At 34.5% G+C, this 20,336-nt stretch overlaps 1 protein-coding gene across 4 annotated transcripts in view; it reads left to right on the forward strand.

The window, feature by feature from the left end:
- The window catches only part of LOC129751284 (galactosylgalactosylxylosylprotein 3-beta-glucuronosyltransferase P-like), a 319,836-nt gene that overhangs the window by 264,873 nt on the left and 34,627 nt on the right, over nt 1–20,336 (forward strand). For all 4 annotated transcript variants that reach the window (XM_055746687.1, XM_055746684.1, XM_055746685.1 and 1 more), the window contains one exon: nt 11,293–11,333. The gene's annotated coding sequence lies outside the window, so the exon portion shown is untranslated. The remainder of the gene's footprint in view (nt 1–11,292; nt 11,334–20,336) is intronic.

Here is a 20,336-nt window from a genome sequence, read left to right on the forward strand (position 1 = left end):
TTGACCTGGGGCGAACAGAGCACTATTAATCAGAGCAAGATGAGCGTTTTCTGCCTTATATTCTAGCAGCGAATTCAACTCGGTTAAGTCAACTGAATAATAGAGCTACAGCTTGACTTGTTTTGTCTGACGATTTGGCCTACTGGTAAGGTGTCGGAGAGGTAATTAGTAGACTCGAGTTCGATTCCTGTTCGAGGAGATTATTTTTCACATACCATTCATAATTGATTTTTTTGATTGATACATACGGTAATATACGGCTAGTAGCAACACCAGAAACATAATGTATGAGCATGTGTTAATCCTTTGAATTCTATTAACAGTCCTAGATTATTTTGTTATTGCTTTGTTTGATGAATCTACTCCTCACCGTGTAGTGCAAAATGCATCGATCATGAATGATAAATGAAAAAAAAAATCACCTTGACCAGGAATCGATCCCGAGTCTACTAATTACCTCTCCGACACCTTACCAATATGCCAAATCATCTGATGAAACAAGTCAAGCTGTAGCTCTTTTATCCAGTTAACATCATCGAGTCAAATTCGCTGCTAGATTCCCCGGCAGATGACGCTCATCTTGCCCCCAAAAAATGATGCTTATACTGCCCCAGGGGGGTTCTCATTATGCCCCTACAGGGACTGGTTTTCAGCTTTCGGCAAAAAAATTTAAAATGCATTTTTAAACGTTTTTATCTACATTTTCAAGTTTCATCTAATTAGGCAATAGATTATTTGAGTGTCTGAACAGGAAACAATGATGTAATTAACATATTATAGCTGTTCTCTATGGTTGAATAAGCGTTTTTCTTAATGTAGCCATTAGGCCCTTATCTACCATACATAGCTAAAATATCTTAAAATTTGCGAAAAATTGTATTTTTATAAGATTTCTATAAATTTTTCTTTTTTAATCAAACTAAATTAAATCATCAACTAACTGGTTTGAAAAAATTCTTTTAAGTTAAAAATAGACATTTATTCCTCCCCATGAAATATTCAGATTTCACGTCTGTATGCAATGTTTATTCAAATTCTAAATATTTTAGCGGAGTTTCTCAATCAATTCTTTAATTTAAAGTGAAGAAAAGAAATGTAAATGAAGATGATTAACAATTCACAATTAACTACCACTTTGCTAAACAATTTTTGCTACCATTTTGAAGAAAACAATTTAATCAGGGTTAACTTTTGACCTGATCTGAATTTTTGTATAATTCGGATTTAATTTCTTCTCAAATATTTTAGGTATGTAGGTATTCATTTCATTTCTGTACACTGATTATCATGTCCAAAGCCTTGAATTCTGGTTTATTCGATAGTTTATTTGGCATTCATTGTCAGATGTTTCGGAAATATTGGCTCAAATTTGTAAGGCTGCTTTCAATTTAGTTTCAAGCAATTTTCTATTTATTTTGAAACGTTCAGATTTATTATTTTTTCGAGTTTATGTGATGGTCATGGTTTTAGAAATCAATTTTCATATTTATTATGCATTTTTAACAATTGTTAATATTTCAAGCTGAATTTGGATGAGTCCTTCGCACAGACTTGATCCAAATTATCAGTTCCGTGAGAGCTTGAGTAGCCCATTCAATGTGTTGATGTGCATTCTATTAAGCCCGAAACTTAGTTCCTTATTTATACTTGAAAGTTCCAAACACATGCTGAAAAGAACGCTATTCAGCCCTCATTGCATATTCAGAAAATTGTTGAACCTCCAAAAATAAATAATAAAAATTTACTTGATAATAAAAAATAAACATTTTTTAGTATTCATTTTTATTATTTTCAAACAATTTCCACTTCCTTGAAGTTCATTCTTTGAAAATTTACTTATTATTTACTCAACCATTAGTTCAAACTCGTAGTGAGATTTGAGCCATGTCCCTGCGGGGTCTTAAGTCTTAGGCACTGAGCTATTGCCGCGTATCTACATTATGGTGGCAATGGATGTATGGCAAAAATTTTCTTACGAATTTCGGAAACCGAGCATAAACATTTTGTAATTGGCCTAATAAACTGAGCTGTGCAAAATTTCAGCTCAATCGTACTGTATTAAGAGGTGCCTCAAAGCGCTCAATGTTTCGGTTTTATACCCTCAAAAATGACCAAATGGGGACCAAAGGAAAACGGAAAAACCAAAATTATGATTTTAATGCCGAATGACTCAACAATGCATAAAACTTCTAAACCTGGTTTTATCTCAAAAAAACTTTTGTCTCAAATCGACTTTAAAACATAAAAAATTAACTAAGTGGGGACCAAAAACAATCCGGAAAATTTAAATGTTAATTTTGATGCCAAATGACTTAGACGTCGAGATCTGATGTTACCTCGAACAAAATTTTGGGCCAAAAATCGATTTTCCTTGACTGTTACGGGATGTTTTTAGAAAACCGGCCAAATCTTGACGTTTCATGCATTTCTAAGTCATTTGGCATAAAAAATATAAATTTGGAATCTCAGATTTTTTTTATTCCTCCTTAGGTGACTTTTTAAATTTTAAAGTTGATTTTTGATAAAAACTTTTTATCGAGATAATACCTGATTTCGAAGTTGTCATTAATGAGTAAAAATAGTTCACTTACAGGGGTTGGGTAGAATTTCTTTTTCTAGTCACTTACAGCGCACAAAAAGATCCCTTCTGCAACTTTCATGTTTGTTATCGAGTACAAATAATTAACTCAAGGGAATTGGGCAGTTGTATTTCTTTGGTCTGCTTACATGTAACTTTCAAAGCGTTTTTAAGTAAATACTCGACTTTTGATGCTTGGGTGTTTACTAACTTGTTTCAAATTCAGAATTCTTTATTCAGAATTCAGGTATTGTCACCATAAAGGTTTGCAGAATATATAATTTAAAATTCAAAATGATTTTGCCATCTAGGTAGAACTCGGATGCTGGTTTTGAAATTTCAGAAAAAATACAGAATTAGAAAACGAGAACTTTAAAACTAAAATTGGAAATCATGCTCTTCAATTGAGGAATTCGAAATTATTTTAAAATCAGATATCATATCAGTTATTTTGGATAAGTATACCTTAGTAATCAGCGTTTGGACGTTAGTTTCTCTAAATTAAGCTAATAAAACTGAGAGGAAGCTATGTAAAGTTTGTCTAAGTTGTTTCTAGTCGTTCAACAGTTGAAAATTTTGTTCTACAGGACAATCTCATAATTAATTTTGATCTTGTTTGCAAAGCAGCTAATTTGATTGCAAATTTGTCAAGCTGTGGAAAGGAAATGACGTCCGCGAGAGTCCGGGCCCGGGACGGGAACCGAATTAATTCCGTAGCTCAAATTAGTGAGGTTGATTCAATTAGAAAAACCCCAGCTAACATTTCCGGAGCTATGGCGTGGGGACGAAAGCACGGTTTGTCTGCTCTAGAGATGAGTTGCCTTGGTAGAGTTTTTAGATCCATTTTTCCATATTTGCGAAATCAGTTTTAAATATTTTTGATTATTTACCAAAGTAAAAATTAAGGAATTTGGAGTTATTATCCACTATCATAAGTATCTTAAAATCAAGATTCAGAAAAGCAATCAATAAAAAAACAGGAATGCATTACAAATAATATTTTTCCTCACTTTATTTAAAAAAAAATCAACACACCTTTCTCAAAAATGTGCTCCCACTAAATATTTGTTTTATGATCATACGTTTTGCTTTCATTCATCCTCCCACAACTTTCCGGGGAATCACAACGAAACGTAACAGTTGTGTGTTTACCCAGTAGGTAACGTGTAAAAAGGAACTTGTATATTTGCCAGATTTAATAGCTTCCCTCATGAAAGTGCTGCTGCTCCTTCCTGTCATCATCATTTGAATAATGAGCCGGTGAGCGAGCGAAGATGCTGCTGGCTGCTGCTGATGGTGAGGAGCGCTGGCTGATGTTGTTGCCGGTGGTGATTATGATGATGATTGAGACATGATTCCGAGAAGCTCTGTGCTCTACCGTTTCAGATTCAGATTCGCGGAGCAGCTTCAAACGCACACCACCAACTGGAGTTGATGAGCAGCCATCACGCGAAAACCACTAGCTGCCTGCCTGCCTACCTGAGGGTGGGGGAGGATGATGCCTGAAGATCGCTGCACCAGATGGGAAATTAACATTATTTTCAGGATGTCTTCATTTGGGGGCCCCGATTGAATTTCGCACCGCGCGATGGCACTGTGATGGATTCAATTTCTTGCTCTAATTATTTGTGGAAGTTTCGAATGGCAGAGAAATGGAAAACATGAAAACTCCGATACTGTCTTTCTGCAGATTCGGTTAGTCCCCTAGGCCAGAAGATTTTTTTGGATAGGTCAACATTCCTGAAATCTAATGATGGCTTGAAGCAAAATTTTATTTCAAAGTCATTCCTTTCTGTTTGATTCCTAAAAACTCGGAAACTACTGAGCGGAATTGCGCGAAACTTGGCTAGTGGGGACTTTTGAGGCCAATTGTTCCTATAATGATTTGAGACCCATCCCTAAATCCTTAAGGGCAGATGTAGCTTCCCAAACAATAGAAACAAAATTGAATTAATCGAGAACTTATCATGCAAATGGCACCTGATTTGGCTTGAGGAAACATTTGGGTGGGTACCATATTTCAAGGATGTTTAGAGACTCCTCCCACCTTGCAGTGGGGAGATATATAGTGCTTTCTTCTCTTATCAGGGTGATAGGAAGAGAGACGAGAGGTTCCCATACAATTTCTATGCATGTGTCAAAAATTGTTCTAGCGGATGGAACCAAATTTGACATGCGAAAATATTTCGGTTCAAGGCATGTTTTGCTGACTATTTAGGACCCCTTCTTTCCTTTCAGTTGCAGTGGAGAGAAAAAGAAAGGAGGAGGTGGGCTCCCATACATTTTTTTAACTCGAGGATTAATCGGAGAAAGCCGATCACAGTTATTCTAATTATTTCTGCTGGTTATACGAATCATCAAAGCGTAGTTGATTTTTTCGCATTCAACTTTAAATACAATAAACTCAACTACAAACTGATGATTGACTTTACGCAATCAATTACGAGTATAAAAGATTCAACTGTAATGGTATAACTGATTCAATTGTTAATTTGATAGAATCAACTACATTTGTATGATTGATTTAGGAATTCAATTATAAATATAAGAGATTCAACTATATATTCTTGGTTGACGTCTCAAATTTAGCTATAAATACGATAGATTCAATTGTAAAGGTATAATTGATTCAGCTGTAAAAATTGATTAATTCAACTACAATTGTATGATTGATTTTAGTTATCAACTATAAATATAATAGATTCAACTATACATTTCTGATTGACCTCTTATATTTAATTATAAATATGATAGATTCAATTGTAGTGGTATAATTGATTCAACTGTAAATCTGATAAATTCAACTGCAAATGTATGATTGATTCTAGGTATTGTTATAGATATAGTTCAGAGTAAATTAAACCACCCCCCTCCCCTTCTTTATTTTGTTTGCTTATCTCGAGAACTAATAACTTAGTAATAATTTTGATCGTAACAATTTTGCGAGGTAGGAGTTTTGGGTAGAAAAAAATATTTTTTTCGATTATTTGGTGTATCTTCCAGTGTATTTGTGAAAATTGCGAAAGGGACCCCCATACAGATTTTGCTGAGCTCGAAAACTTATCAAGCGATTGGAACCAAAATTGGCGTCAGAAATTACTTGGGACCAAAGAAGCCAATGTGCCTGATTTATCAGGATTTGCCTGATTTTTAGAGGCTCAGCCTGACAACCTTATTAGTTTTTCCCTGATATTTGAAAATTAGCCTGATTTTCCCTGATTTTTGTAAATGTGATGGAAATAGGCGGTATTGAACGGCATATGATACCACTAAAGGAGGTCAAAATGTGGAGCGACGACCAAAAAAAGGTCCTCACTTTAACAAAGATTTCCGTTTCTCTGATTATTCCAGATTTTTATCTTACAAGTTCTCGAATTTCCTTCCAGACTTTTTGAACTTTTGTCAGACAATTTTTTAGGTTTCCAGACTTCCAGGCTCTAGACTTTTCTTCCAGACTTTTGAGTTTGGATATCACACTTTTAACAAAACAGTAAAAAAGCAGAATTTTCGTGATAAAAGGATAGAAAATCGTTCGAATAAGTAACTGAAAAGTGTGGAGTTCTACAAAGAAGGATGTAAAGCAGAGAATTAAGTATAGAACGTAATACTTTCAATACTTCCACATGGTGTCTGGCATTGATAATGTATAGATTGTATGATTAGATTATCAATTTAAAGCAATAAAAAAAGTCATCACTTATAAAGTTTGCAATCAACCTCAATAAATACCTTCAAATTTGAGGAATACTTATGATTAGTTTAGGAGGCTGAATTAAAGTTGATAAGCCCAGCTCAGCTCCAAAAATAATGGAAAAAATACCCACGCACGAACATATGTACGTACTTAAAGCTTGATGAATCATCGAACTGAATCAATTGTTACCTTTAAAATAAGGTCTCAAACTCATTATTTGTGATTTCAACATCATCATGTGTAAGAAAAGGAAAACAGGTCATCAGTTTAACTATTTAATGTTAGCTTGATTTTCTGAAGGCTCCCTGAATTGGGAAAAAAATTGGCAACCCTGCCTCCTAATACTGTTTGCTTAGCATACGACACTCAGGAGTTCATTTGTGTTCACTCACACGCATGCAGCTATCGAAGGTTAACGGGCTACGACCTAATCCGTTTTGCATACTCACGCTCAATTCAGCTCAATAATCTACAGTATTATTTATATCCAATTTTTCTAATCCTCCCTATTCCCTACATATTTATCTACAAATTCAGTTTCATATAATTTAGTTTTTTTTTATCAGGGGAATACAAGACATTTTAAGGGCCAATTTTCAAAAAGCAAGACAGTTTTTGAAAAAATCAGGACGGCCTCTCGAAAATAAGGACATATCCTAAAAAACCAGGACTTCATCAAATCAGGTTCGGAGAGCAGCGTCTTTTTTTGTAGACGAATCAAGAAAAAACTGTGGAGGTTATATCGGTTCGGTATAGCTGACCGAGAAGACGCTCACTTAAGGCTATGATCATTTAGTATCCGGGCACTTCATTTCGGTGGTAGCTAGGTTACTAGAGCTCGGATATGCAAAACTTTAGCAGAGTTGTGTTGGTTATGAAAAGGACTATCTTGCCTATTTTTTTCACATTTTTAAGTTAACGTGTGTTTGAGATATTAACGGTGCAAAAAGCCATGGTAAAAATAGTTTAGCACAAATTTGCTCCTTGTACGCATTTTGCGCCTCGGAAATTCATTATTTTTGACTTGAAAACTCATGAACTGTTTATTTTTCTGAATTTTTTTTGGTCCAGATGGTTGAGAAGTATAAGGAGCCACTCTACGATGCTTACGAAATTCAAACCAAGCATCGGAGTGGAACCCTTAATCTCAACTATAGTAACAAGTTTATGGTTATTGGGGACAACTGAATGCAGACCTCTTAACTATGCAGTAAATCCGTTTCCTACAGGCAAAAAGTGTTGCCTGTCAAGTGGACACCCAGGAATGAACTAAAAATTAGCAGTTCCATGGATCGCAATCTGTGCAACCGGGTTTTACGCAATGTGACAGATGTGTTCGGATGGACCAAGAAATTTATGTTAAACCCGAATTTAAAAGGTCTCTTTGAAATGCCTACTCATGAAAAGGTGCCAACTAGATACCAATTGGTTTTTACAGATGAATTTATTTAAAATATCATGATTTTGAAAAGGTTTAGCTTCTGTGGTAAAAATAATAGATCAATACATGGTTGAAAAAAGTGTGCAAAGACAAAAATTATATTTTATCATAAAGTAAGAGTATTTCTTGTGATCAACGATATTTTTTTTTTTAATATTTTTACATTAAATATCATAATAACACCTTCATTTCCTCCATAGAAAGTTTTTCGATCAAATGAATATTTTTAAAAATACAGACGTTTGAAACTGCCCGGATACTAAATGATCATAGCCTTACCTAGACCGTCGTTGCCGAAGAACTCGAGCGCTGTTTCGCGCGTACGCTTTCTGCTGACGGATGAGAGAGGGAAGACGACAGCTGATGATTCTGAACGAGGAATACGACACTAACAATCATCTGCTACACATCTCCCCCTTACACTAATTCATGTGTTTTCAAACGCAATTTATTAACCACTCCCTTCATCAGACTGTTCATCCCAAAGGCGATTTTTAGGTCTGCGAACGTCGCGCTTTCATCATCATATTGTTCAGCTAAATTGACAAACTCTTGGTCCCAAAATCGATCTTCATCCTCATCTAAAAGCAAATTTCTCGGTCTCTGCTCCATGACTAAAACGCATTCACTTAGATAACCCGGCATCCTTCTTTCTCTCGTAACACGTAAGTTTCCCGAAAAATTTGTTTCGAGTTCTTCCGAGCTTCTCCGTAGAAGCGTCTTCCCGATAAGGTTGACGCCAATGTCCCACTCTTTTGACCTGTGAAACGTGTCGCGATAGATTACTACCATGGTCGTCTGTCAGTATGAGCATGCCCTTCTCATCATTAACAATCGTATATCAAGTCGTTGAAAATCTTGCGTCCCCTTTCTTTCTGGCCTGTGGCTGCGTTATAACAACATCGCCTTCTTTAACACGTTCGTCGCCACGCTCATTTTGGTAGTTTTACCAGTCAGGCCCAAAGAAATTCTGGGAGCGAGAAAGAAAAGAGGGAGAGTTCCCAGATTTGCAACGTGTGGCTAAACTGAGCGGCTTACTTGAGTAAGAGAGCGTCACCTGCTTTTTGATGTGACGGGGCCCCCCAGGAAACACACCCGTCACCCGAATATGGGTGCCGTGGCGACGAACGTGTTAATTTGACATTCTCTCGCAGATCGTTTGCTATCCTCTAGGCATTTTCCCTCAGTTTCGCAGCCGTATCGCGTTTATCAATCGCGTCGTCGTCATGGTTGACCTTGGCCATGGTCTACAATCACCAACGTGTAGATACCCCCAAAGATTGCATACGGACCTCTAAAGTCGATCGCGAGGGTTTCCCAAACGGCTTTCGGGATTAAGAATCTGCTCATCGGAGTAATTCTTTCTGGTAATCCTATGAGAAAAAGTAAAACTGTTTTATTCATATCAATTAGAAATGGTTCAATACTACCGTTAATGCAAGATTTGACCCAGCGTTCTGCGTCGGTGGTCATCCCCGGTCACCATACTCGCTCCCTCAAAATGCTTTTCAGCTTTGCGACGTGAGGATGTTCTTGATGAGCTACTTCCAATTTTCCATCGACTTCCTGACTACCGCACGTCCATCTTTTTTAAGGAAGCCCTTTCCGAATTCTAGATTGTCTGCTACCGATTTGAAACGTCTCAGTTCTTTCGTCCAAGAGCTGCTCTCTAGCGCCTCGATTACTTTAATAAGTATTTCATCTTTCTCAGTTTCTCTAGAGATTTCTTCTTCTGTCAAAAACTCAATAGCGTTCGCTTCTATGTTGGCGTCTCCCAAGGGCTATGATCATCATCGAATGGTTCATCTTGCCCTTGATATAAGCGAGAGGCTTGATCGGCGATGTTTTTGTTACCCTGCACAAATTCTATATCGTAACTATATGGGCTCAAACGTAAAGTCCAACCGGCGGTCCTGGTTAGTGCTCTTTTCGAGTTCTCCCGATGTCGATTCAAGAGGAATGCCACCCCGGCGGCATCCATTTTCAACGTAAAATGTCGACCGAGTAAATAAAAGGAGAAATACTCCACAGCCCAAACTGCTCCTAAAGCCTCCCTTTGGTTCTGAGAATGCGGAGAAAATCATTCTCTTAATAAGCGGATTTGATTTCTCTCGCTCACTCTTGTCTACAATCTCACTCTTGATTACAGACAGAACGATTCATCTCTGCCCGCGTAACTTGGGGGAAAGGGACGAAAAAAAACTCTCTTTCACTTGACAAGCCGATCTGAGGAGTTTTGCTATCCATTAATTTTGAAAATCGCGGGTCACCGGTTTTAACCAGGCTATTTTGCTACGCATTGTGCCAAATTCAAGGTGAAAAATAAGTGCACACATTTGACACTTAACGCCCACGTAAAACTCATTCTATCCCTTGATTTCAAACATATTTACATAGTTTCTAGAAAATTATGCTACTTTAAGTAGTTTCAGCAATTAACAGGTTCAATTTCAGTGATTCTTAGAAAATATCTTTAAACCACGGAAGCGCGGTTTCCCATTTCCCGCTCCACATTAACCACCAAACCATTTTTCGAACATAAGGCTTCTGCATGTAAGCATCGAAAATTTCTTCGAACTTCTTTCTTTATTTTATTGTCTAGTAAGGAAATGAGAACAACAGTAACAAAGCCAATAACACATCTCCCTTGTTTTATGATTCGGTGGTGGAGATAATTATGAACAATTTTTTTTTGTAAAATTTATTTGAAATTAAACTGGTTAACACAAACCTTCAAAAGTAATTAGATATGTCCAGCTCAGTTAAAATCTCGGCCATAAACTGTTAAACAAAGCAGTTTTATTACAACTTTATTACCGCAACACGTGCTACCTAGCTGCCGTATCGAGGGGTCGGCTTTAAGTATTCCGATGATTGTCGTCGTCGTCGTTGAGTGAAATTATCATAATAATGAATGATTCGCGGTGAGTCGCGCTGAAAACGTGCCCGCTTGCCACAGAAACCGCAAGATTCGGGAGCGCTGAATTGCGGGAATTTGAAATACGCCAGCCAGCGAGCGAACTTCTGGAAAACGAATGAACCGAACCAAACTGAACTGCACAGTGGATTTTTTTGTTAGTTTTGGATAAATAATAATCAGATCTCGTATAATTGGGTGAGGATTTCTTTGGGTATTTATTAAAAATGGAACGATCGTTTTTATCAGCACTGCACCGAAATATTTATATTTTTGGTAGTAAAAAATCTCTTCCGTACAATTTATTCGCACATTCAAACCCCATGTGTTGCAAAGCACAGCATCGAAGATTCGTCTGCTGCCGCCATGAATGGGTTCCGGTTGGAGTGGAATGGATGGTGCAATTTCAACAAATTTGATAAGTAGTGCTGCTGGATGGAAGAGGGAATTTTATTCGTTCTGTTGAATACGAATATTTTATTCAACAACTTGCGGCCGCGCGCCGTCTTTTGAGCCAGCCACGGCGAACAAACTCTGCTTCATTGGGTTTTGTTTGCTATGCTTTTTTGGTTCCGTTTGGGCGTTTTTTGAGGGAAAAAATGCACCGGATATTCCTGGCTCAGCGTTTCAATTAATGTATGTTTTTTTTCTCTTCCTAACAGATTTTGCGTATATCCGGAGGAAAAAGGACCGAAATTTTCAAGTGAGTTTCTATGGGTTTGTTTATGATTTGGATTTTCAATTAAAATAAAAAATATAATAGAATGAATAAAAACGAGATCAGTTAAAGGCAACGTATTATTAAGAAATCCAGGATAGCAGCAACAGTTAGCTCACAACCACATACATATCTAAATGATTGCGAATTTTTTTTTTTGGCTTTTTCAGTCTTATTCAGAACGCTACAACAGTAAAACAATTTGAACTATAAAAATTCGATTAGTCACTATAAAACGCAAAAAATATGTGAAACATAATTAACATTATTTCAACTATCAAAACTTTTGTAAAACATCGTTTTTTGACATACATAAATATCACCGATAGAGAATATTAAATTTATTCGCTCTTTTCATGATATGAACCTTAGAGTGGCAATGGATGTATGTGAAAAATTTCGAGATCGATTTTTAAAAACCTGACCATAAACATTTTGTAGATTGACCAAAAAACTGACCTCATCAAAATTTTAGCTTAATTGGACTTGATTTAGGGGTGCCTCAAAGAATCGGTTTTTTGTCCTTCATCCAAACCAAAGTAAATCGGAGAAATCGAAATTTCAGCCAAATGACTTAGAATAGAAATGCATGAAACGTCAAGATCTTGTGTTAACTCGAAAACAAAATATGGCCAAAAAATACATTCTACGGTTTCTCATCCACTTACTAAAAAGGTTCTGTTCTGGCAAACAAACAAAAACACTAATTCCTTCAAGATTTGATTTTTATTTGAGACTGTTGTTTTGGGGCAAGGCTGTGCATACGGGGGGGGCGAGTGGTGTTGGTTTAGGAGTTTAACTCCTCCAATGGAGATTTTTTCAACTAAAATTTTCACCGTAGTGTCGGAAAATTACTTGACCTTTAAAGGTGTTTTAAAATAAGTGTTAACAAGCAAGTCAGAAATTTGGTTCGCCTCCGGCGGAATTTATTCTTACATCTCAAGCCCAGCCAGTTCATTTCACGACACTATATGATGTTCACGAATTGGAACTAATTTGAAATATGTAAATTTTGATTTGTTATTTAAACAACTTTTTGAAACGAACCATTTTAAATTTAAAATTAATTCATCGAATACTTATTTTATACATCGACAATTTGGATACCATTTAACAGGCGTATGACTCTAACAGAATTAGCAAAAAAATCTAAAATCTAATACCCTTTACCTTATTAAAAAAATTAAGATTAAATTAAACCATTTATGTCATTAAAAATGTTATGCTGATATGAAATATTCTTCAAGAAAAAAATTTCAGTCTCAATTTTATATTGTTCTTGTATCTCTCAGCATAACATTTAAAAAGGTTTTGATAAATTACACAAGGCCAAAAAATTTACATTTTTTCCAAGGTGCAAACAAGTTAAAACGTGGTTTTGATTAATTTGAGTGCCCTGAATCTAAATATACAATTTTTCTATCAGCTTTTGAAATACCTTTTCAAAATCAGCTAAACATTTTTTAAGGAAGCTCTGCACTCTTAGACAAAACTTGAAAAAACATAACATTTTGAAATAAAAGCTTTGAATCAATTATCAACGTTCATCAAGACTTTAAGTCACTTTGAGTTCTGCGAAAAAAGTTATAGAAGGGTAATGTAATTATATCTTTCCAAATTTTCAAAAACTGTTGAATTTTAGAACATGTATAATCTTCATAATAAAAATAATATTTCTAGTTTGAATGAAATATAATAAACGAGATCAGAATCAGATTTTTTCGTAAATGCAGGTTTGATAGTTAATCATTTTTAAATGATTGATTTCACTCAAAACTGACACATTTTAAAACTCCATATAATCAAAACTAAATGTAATTGTTCAAATTTGACAAAAGATTCGAGTTCAGGAAGTTAAAATCTACCAAATCAATCATTAAAGCAAAGGCGTGTTCATTGAAAAAAAATCCTTCATTAATGTTTAAAAACCTATTTTGTTTCAATTTTTAAATAAGTTAACCGAGTTTCCTAGTACTGTTTTTTAAATTTTGAAATAAATTCATCGAATTTATTACACAAGCAATTTAAGTTTTAAGAAATATTTTTGATAAGTTTGACTATGTTTTTTAAAATTCACATTTCAAACCGCGATTAATTTTTTTTCCGAATACAAAACACAACAGCAAAATTTCTCTAATAACCCTTCAGCTGAAAATGAAGATAAGAAATGTTAATTAATATGAATAGTTGAATTGTGAATTGAGTGAATTATTATCACTTTCCTAACAATTTTTCATGGTTAATGTTTTATCTGATCTTACATTTATTTTAGAATTCAGATATTTTTAAATCTGTGTTTTGGAAATATTCATTTCAAATTTGAAAACTAGACTGCTTAAAAATGATTTTGAAGCTATTTTTATTTCAGCATAAGGAACATCATTTTCAAAAAATTACTTTGACTTCCAAAAAATATCATTGATTTGAAACTTTCATTGTGATTTGTTTTAGAAACTTAGGTTTATTTTATCGGTAACATGTATTATTTTTTGAGTGATACATATATCATTATGATAATCATGAGTAAGAAAATGGTGTTAAAAATGCATTTCCTCGTTGATTGTTTAATTTTGGTATTGTTATTATTTTTAGCTAAAATTGAATTTTGAAACCCCCCTGCCCCCGCCCACCCCATTGAACGGGTCCTTCGCACGGGTCTGTTTTGGGGATCTAGGTTTGACATAAAGTTTTTGTTCAGACAATCCGGCTCGGTCAACTTTGTTTTTAGGTTTGAATTTTACAGATTTGTTTAAATTATTCCAAGTTATTTCACCTTGCTTCGAGGTAAGCTCTACCTTGCCACAAGGTAAGTGTTACCTCGAAGAGGTAGAAAGTACCTTTTTGGGTTTACCCTTTTTCTCAGTGAATTGTACCTTTTTATTATGCTCAACTCAGGTGAACTTCACCTTGCTACGAGGTTAGCTTTACCTTTTGTGGATTTACTATTTTTCTAGGTAAATTCCATCTTTTTGTCAGCTCGATTCGGGTAAACTTTACGGTGTGAGGCGAGTTTCATCTCGACGAGGTGAAAGTTACCTTTTTGGGTTTCACTAGCATTCAGCATAACCTTTTTATTATTTTCCATGTATATAACAAGCACACTTTTCTACCTCGTACCATGACGGTCTTTCTCAAAAATTAAGTTTTAATGAATGATCGGGGAAATACTAATTCTTATAGGCAAAATTACAATCAGGCACAAAAGTGACTAATGGGTCATATTGGATACATTAATATTGATTTCTACATTTCATTTTGAAAGTCTGTGAAATCTGTGTACTCTAGAGTGCCTCAAATGGCCCGACTTTTGAAAAAGTTATGCACTGCAGGCTAAAATTGATCCAAGGCCTAGTACAAGATCGCATGCCAAATTTGAGCCAGATCGGATCACGAGAACGGGTTGCTCCACGAGCCTGTAGTTTGAGACTTTTTGTTTGAAAATCCAGTTTTTCATCAATAACTTTGGCCTTCTTCGGACGATTTCTTTTGAATACAGTTTTTCTCAAAGGCTAAATTATGAAAAATATTAAATCCCTGTGCGCCTTGGTGGTCGAGTGGTTCGAGTGGTAAGACGGTAATCGCTGGGTCCACAGATGGCATGGGTTCGATTCCCATCTCGGTACTGGGTATTAAATGTTAATCTTAAGTTGTCCACGTCATTTATTCAGTCTGTAAAGCCTAAATCGGCTAAGACGGTGTATGTCTTTTTAAATCCCTAGACAGCATTTCGATCAGAGTTAAGATAAAGAAGTTATAAGGATTCAAAAATGGACTAACTTTTTTAAGGTTGGTATTCATACTGTCAATGAGGCGTCAATTTGTTCGACCGATAATTTTTAATATTGTTTTTCACTCCAGAAGAAATTTTAAAACTGTTTTATAATGCAAGTTAACGTTATTTGATACACTTAGGTATCCTTTTTTTTATTTTTAGTTGCAAACACATCACGTAGAAAAAAGACGAGTGTTGTTCTAATTATTTCAGCTAGTTATACCAATCTTCAATGTGTAGTTGATGTTTTTGTATCCAACTATAAATATATAGACTAAACTACAAACTGATGATAGACCTTACAAAATCAACTATGGATATAATAGATTCAATTGTAATGGTATAATTGATTCATTTGTTAATATGAAAGATTCAACTACAATTGTATGATTGATTTTATGCATTCAATTATAAATATAATAGATTCAACTATACATTTCTGGTTAACTCAACTACAAATGTATGATTGATTCTAGGCAGTGAACTATAAATATAGTAAATTCAACAATATTTTTATGATTGACTGCGTGATACACAGAAACATTGTTTGATTATTACGTGTCACTGAAACTGCAACTTTTAAAATAAATCAACCTGTAATTAACAAAGCCTGTAATTCTCAATTGTTTTCCTTGAAAGTTAACGAAGATCCATTTATTATTACAGCAAATGTCCTGTAAAAAAGCTGTACACTGAAAATTAATTGTCACAAAATTTGTTTTTCGACCTGAAAAATTAAGGAAAATGTCCTGCTCCTTTTTGTTACAAGACATTTGCGTAATTTTACAGGAAATAATTTTTGCTGTGTATTTTAATAAATACATACACATCCAAACACTATTTAGAAATCCTTATTTGAAATTAATTTATTGCGACCTTTAAATAGAGATCAAACGTCGTTTAAATTTTATTCGTAATGAGAATTTTGTAAATACAGTAGAAGACATAAAACCCTACTCAAAGCCATTTTGGAAATTAACTAAAATTCTGAAAAGCCCCAGAAGCAAATTCTTATTTTGAAATATGGAGACAAACTTCTTTTAACTAACGCAGAAAAAGCTTGAAAATAAGCCCACAGTTTGAGTCTGGTCATGATTTCAATTTAAACGTTGTATGTCCAATTGACGCTCAAATATCCCTAGAGTTTGATGATATTCTTTCTAAGCAAAATGTATTTGAAAGTTCATGTGAGACAAATATTGATGAACTTAAATTGATTTTCGAAAAATTTAAAAATTTGAAAGCACTGGGGGAAGATGGGATATTCTATATTCTGATTAAAAAGTTTTCAAAACTGGCTCAAGTTTTTCAAAACTTTTTCATGAACGTTGGTTTTTTTTAATTTTTTTTTCTTCCTTAGCACCGAATCATGATAAAACAAATTGTCTATATAGAATATAAGTATTCTTAATGAAGGGGGGGGGGGCGTTGTGTGAGGGGTGTGAGTCCCAGCAGCTCCCACAAGTGACATCCTCATTTTATATTTATAAACATATTTCTAAACATGGTTTGTAGTTGAATGACTTGCAGTTAGGAAGATATGCGAATCGATAAAGATTGTATTTCGAGTATTATATTCATTCCTTCAGTGATTTCACTATAAAATACTCGCTTGAAAGCGTTGTTATTAAATCCAACTTGGTTAGATTAGTTACAAGCAAGATAGGTGGTAATTCGAGGAATTTATAAGCATAACATCACCGTTATCTCATCGATATAGGTTAAGTCACAACACTAGTACGGTGCTCCGTGATTTCCCTTGGATCTGCAAAACCATTAGTCCATCAAATATTGACAGGGAGTAGTCACAGATCCTTTAGAGATGTTTGTACTAAATCCATACATTTTAAATACTATACAGATACAGCTACAGCTGTGCTAACGGGCTCAAGTAGGAATGATTCGAAGTACTTCAAGAAAGATGTGAAAAAAATGTAGGTTGAAATTAAAGTTTAAATCCATCCCCGTAAGTCGCTTATAAATCTTATATTTGTGACTTTGAAGCGTACAAAAAAAGTACTGCTATAAATTTTTTTCTCTATTCCGGAATCATAAGCAACAGACTTTAATCCGGTCATCCGAAACTTAATTTGAAAATTTAATTTAAAAAAATACAAATTAAAATACAAAAAATGTAAAGCTGATCCTGCAAATTGTACCCGGAATGGAATTTCTAAATCTATTCCATTTGATCATCCATATTCTCATTTTTTGATACAATATCATGTTAAACCAATTTAAATTTTGAAGACAACGAACAAAAAGCGAGAAATCATAACTAAGTTTTTCACCATCATTGAAATTTAACTAAGATATTATTATTTTCAATCCAAAAATGAACTCATATTTTGAATTCACACTCACTAATTGTTCAAATATGTCAGGCACAGTGAATGCTTCCGACACATTTGCTTCTCGACATTTTTATTGACTGCCAAACGATCGGAGCGCCAAAAATTGACAATATGAATTCCAACCTTTCTGCTGAAATGTATTTCGCCAAATTCCACAATTTCACTTCTTCGATTCCAGCAGTAGCAGCAGCAGCAGCATCGCCACGGATTCGACTTCCGCCGAATCCATTCAGGACAAGCGACTTCCACGATGATGGAGGTGGCAAAGATTCCTCGCTCCTTTCGAAACGAACAACATGATGATGCGGTGCGGTCCATCCTTCGTCGTCGTCGTCGTCGTCTGTCTCTGACTAGCTGAGGCGCAACGAAAAACGACGGAACGCAGCGTACGAAACGTTTCATCAACATTCCCGCGTCCTTTCGTGCAATATCGTAAATTCCAAGCTGACGGATGAATTAGGGGAACTGGGGGTATAATGCCCAGTGTGGGCAAAACGCCCCACTGCGATATCTAGCTAGATATACACTTATTTTTAAAATTCGGTAAGCTATTCCCTTCTAATCAACAGTAGAAACCTTTTGTACAAAAAATTAGCATCAAATATGCGATAAATCCCTGCAAAAATCCAAAAATACTTTTCATGCCATATTCCTTGCAATTTGTGCCTTGACTTTCGTAAGCAATTACGGCATCTATCACCAAAAAAATTACCTTACATCTGTTACAATGATGAACATTGATATTGAAAATCATCACAAAACAAAAAATTTCCTTATTCAATTATGTTTAAATTATTTTGAACGATTTTTAATAAACATGTCTAGGTGGGGCGAAACGCGCCATGTCCGTTTATCTTTAAGCATGTTTCAAATTTGTTTAAATTTATATGCAGTTCCATCTCAACAATTTTAAAGATATTTATAAGTTGTATTGGAAAACATAACTTGAATATAAACGTATATATTTAAAATTCCTAAATTTAATATAGATTTAATTAACTTTTCACAAGAATTTCAGTATATCTGGCAGCACTGCGCGTAGCAATACATTTTTCCATCTGTGAAGTAGAATAGAAGTGTTTTTACCTGACAAACACTTCCGGAGGCACTTGAATCAATAAACATATATTAAACGTTAAACGGCGCAATTGGGTACACACATATGCGCATTATGCCCCTACTGAATCTGAAATCCAATTTTCTACCTACTCTTCAAACTTCATTAAATTTGTGGCCTTTTTTGACCTTCCAGTTATTCTAACTATCAGATTTAGACAAAAAATAAACCAAACTTCCAAACACAATCGAAATTTAAAGTTAATCTTTTCAAACGTATTCCAAAACAAGGCTTTCTTCTTAACGTGGGCATTATGCCCCCTCTTCCCCTACACTACTGGCTCTACGTTCTCGGTCTTGTAGCCTTAACTTCATTTTTTTTTTTTGGAAACATTTGCTGGATGCTTTTCTACGATTTTTCAGGAACATACGCTTCAAGCAATCCAGAGAGCGATGGCGATAACGTTTTCGCGCGACACTCCTCGGGATCGTTGATATGGACTCCCAGCGTTCAACGTACTCTGGATCCGGATGCCTATCACATATGAGTGCGAAAATAAAAAATGGAACATATGAACATAACTCGTCTGGTTTCGTTCCGGTCGAAAGACGTTTCAGATTTTTATTTCGCTGTCGTCTTCACGGAGGCAACTAAAATTCTCCAGACCGGATATGAAATATTTTCGTTGAGGAACTCACATGCGAAACTTTAATCGATGAATTATTTTTTTCAAAAAAAAGGTGCGTCAACAAACAGAGAATTTTTAAGTCTGGTCAAACATATGAAGAAGTTAAAAAATGTCCAGGATGAAATAAATATTTTTTAACAAGTTTTTGTTACATTTTTGTGATGATTTGGTGACATTTTTGTGACATTTATGTCACATTTTTATGACATTTTTGTGACAATTTTTGACATTTTTGTGATGATTTTGTGACATTTTTGTGACATTTTTGTGACATTTTAGTGACATTTTTGTGACATTTTTGTGACAATTTTTGACATTTTTGTGATGATTTTGTGACATTTTTGTGACATTTTAGTGACATTTTTGTGACATTTTTGTGACATTTTTGTGACATTTTGGTGACGTTTTAGTGACATTTTTGTGACATTTTTGTGACATTTTTGTAACATTTATGTGAAATTTTTGTCATTTTTGTCATTTTTGTCATTTTTGTCATTTTTGTCATTTTTGTCATTTTTGTCATTTTTGTCATTTTTGTCATTTTTGTCATTTTTGTCATTTTTGTCATTTTTGTCATTTTTGTCATTTTTGTCATTTTTGTCATTTTTGTCATTTTTGTCATTTTTGTCATTTTTGTCATTTTTGTCATTTTTGTCATTTTTGTCATTTTTGTCATTTTTGTCATTTTTGTCATTTTTGTCATTTTTGTCATTTTTGTCATTTTTGTCATTTTTGTCATTTTTGTCATTTTTGTCATTTTTGTCATTTTTGTCATTTTTGTCATTTTTGTCATTTTTGTCATTTTTGTCATTTTTGTCGTTTTTGTCGTTTTTGTCATTTTTGTCATTTTTGTCATTTTTGTCATTTTTGTCATTTTTGTCATTTTTGTCATTTTTGTCATTTTTGTCATTTTTGTCATTTTTGTCATGTTTGTCATTTTTGTCATTTTTGTCATTTTTGTCATTTTTCTCATTTTTCTCATTTTTGTCATTTTTGTCATTTTTGTCATTTTTGTCATTTTTGTCATTTTTGTCATTTTTGTCATTTTTGTCATTTTTGTCATTTTTGTCATTTTTGTCATTGTTGTCATTTTTGTCATTTTTGTCATTTTTGTCAT

Source organism: Uranotaenia lowii, chromosome 3, assembly GCF_029784155.1.
Source record: "Uranotaenia lowii strain MFRU-FL chromosome 3, ASM2978415v1, whole genome shotgun sequence".
Lineage (NCBI taxonomy): Eukaryota > Metazoa > Arthropoda > Insecta > Diptera > Culicidae > Uranotaenia > Uranotaenia lowii.